At 42.6% G+C, this 2,162-nt stretch overlaps 1 pseudogene; it reads right to left on the bottom strand.

The window, feature by feature from the left end:
* Positions 1–625: 625 nt before the first annotated feature.
* Positions 626–743, bottom strand: LOC126440384 (5S ribosomal RNA; annotated as a pseudogene).
* Between the last annotated feature and the right edge of the window lie 1,419 nt (positions 744–2,162).

Below are 2,162 nucleotides of genomic sequence, written 5' to 3'. Positions count from 1 at the left end.
CTATTGTCAAGTCCAACTTAAGTGAGGTCAGCGGTTTTGCTAATTTAATGAATTTAGTGGCTTAACTCAAAGTTTTTCACAAGATAATAATTTTACTGATCCCTTAACATTAAGATGTGCAATTAAGTGAAATCAATTACAATAACAATGAAGTCTATAATAAAAGGAATTACAATGACGTTACAGTGAATTGAGGTTTGTTAACAAGTTTCATGCAATTTTACATCAATTACGTTTTACGAGGTAATGGTTATCATTTAGAAAGTTTCTTTATGTTCTGAAAATGGATACATTCATGAATATTTAGCAGTTTAAACACACAATAGTTACATACAAATTCTTAAGAGTAGGAAGTTTCCTTTGTAACTAGTATGTATGTATACGAAGCCGAAAGTTGTTTACTGTGAATTAAATATGCAATATGCGCTCCGTCCTCAGGCCACAAGTGGCCCAACGGGACCATCCGACCGCCGTGTCATCCTAGGCTGAGTACACAGATAGGAGGGGCGTGTGGTCAGCACACCACTCTCCCAGTTGTTACGATGGTTTTCTTTGACCGGAGCCGCTAATATTCGGTCGAGTAGTTCCTCAATTGGCATCATGAGAATGAGTGCACCCCGAAAAATGGCAACAGTGTATGGCGACCTGGATGGTCACCCATCCAAGTACCGGTCATGCCCGACAGCGCTTAACTTCGGTGATCTGACGGGAACCGGTGTATCCACTGCGGCAAGGCCGTTGCCAAATATGCAATATGAGTACCGCAAATGTGGTTAAGAAAGGAATCGATAAATTCGTTTTGTCCATCCCCCCACCCCGTCACCCACGTTACCTCTCCGTCCCTCCTCCTAGAAAATTCTGCATACAATTTATGTGCAAGGCTCTGCCAGGCATACACCGAGCAGAAATAAGCAGTGTGTTACTGTGGAGAGGAGTCGCAACGCTACAGAACTGTGACGAAATGCAGGAAGCTCTGCAGAGGATCGAAGCTCGTGACGCGGATTGGCAGCTGACCTTCAACTTAACCAAATCTAATTTGAAATAAATAGGCAGGAAGACACTTACTGTATAACTGCACGAGAGCGGAACACACGCAGGAATCAGTCATATCCGTAAAGTACCTAGTAGTAAGTGTACGGAATGACTTACCAAGTGCAACGACTACATAGAAGGCAGGCAGGACAGATGCCAGACTGAGGTTCACTGGAATAGTCTTCTGGAAGTTTAGTCCACCCGCTAAGGAGGTACCTTAAAAAAATCCTCGTTCGACAAGTGCTTGTATGTTACTTGTCGGTCTGGGAGTTGTACCAGACAGGATTGATAAAGGAAACAGTTAAGACCCGAAGAAAGACAACGCATTTCTGAGGCGTCTTGCCGCGGAATCGTGCGGCTCCCCCCGTCGCAGGTTCGAGTCCTCGGGCGTGGATGTGTGTTGTCCTTAGAGTAAGTTAGTTTCAGTTAGTTCAATTAGTGTGTAAGCCTAGGGACCGATGACCTCAGCAGTTTGGTCCCATAGTCCTTACCGCAAATTTCTAAATTTTTTCCAACGCGTTTCTTTACAGGTTAATTCAGCAGGTATGAAAGAGTTACAGAGGTGTCCAGCTAACTCAGTGACAGGCACTGCTAGAGACGAGCTATGTATCACGGTGCGGTTTATTGTTAAAATTCCCAGAGTTTACGGTCCTAGAGAAGTCATCCGGTATATTGCTTCCTCTTAACGTATATCTCGAAAAAACAGCATGAAAGTATGTTAAGAGAAATCGACGGTAAACAGTGGCTTACCAATGATCGTTTTATCCCTGAACCAATCGTGACAGGAATAGGAAAGGGGGAGCTGAACGTGCTACTCACAGAAAACTCCGTCACACACAAAGTGGTTTGCATAGTATCCGTGTAGATGCAGACGTCAGCTAACCCGTAAATGAACTTGACGTGTGTCAATATGTTTAACATTGCAATTATTCAAACACATTACAAAACTCTCGACTACGTGTTCTAAGAACGGAGATGTTTTATATGTGAGAAATATTGCTTAACATGTGGTAAGGTACACATTTGCTTTAAGTCATTTTCGCGTTGCAAATATAATCCTCAGAAAAACTGACGTTAGCGATTTTTCCTTTACTTTAAACATAAATTAGTTTTTGACAGCATGATGCCAA

Source organism: Schistocerca serialis, unplaced genomic scaffold, assembly GCF_023864345.2.
Source record: "Schistocerca serialis cubense isolate TAMUIC-IGC-003099 unplaced genomic scaffold, iqSchSeri2.2 HiC_scaffold_1362, whole genome shotgun sequence".
Taxonomy (NCBI): domain Eukaryota; kingdom Metazoa; phylum Arthropoda; class Insecta; order Orthoptera; family Acrididae; genus Schistocerca; species Schistocerca serialis.
Note: the sequence above shows the minus strand (reverse complement) of the source record. Positions and strands in the feature narration are given on the sequence as shown.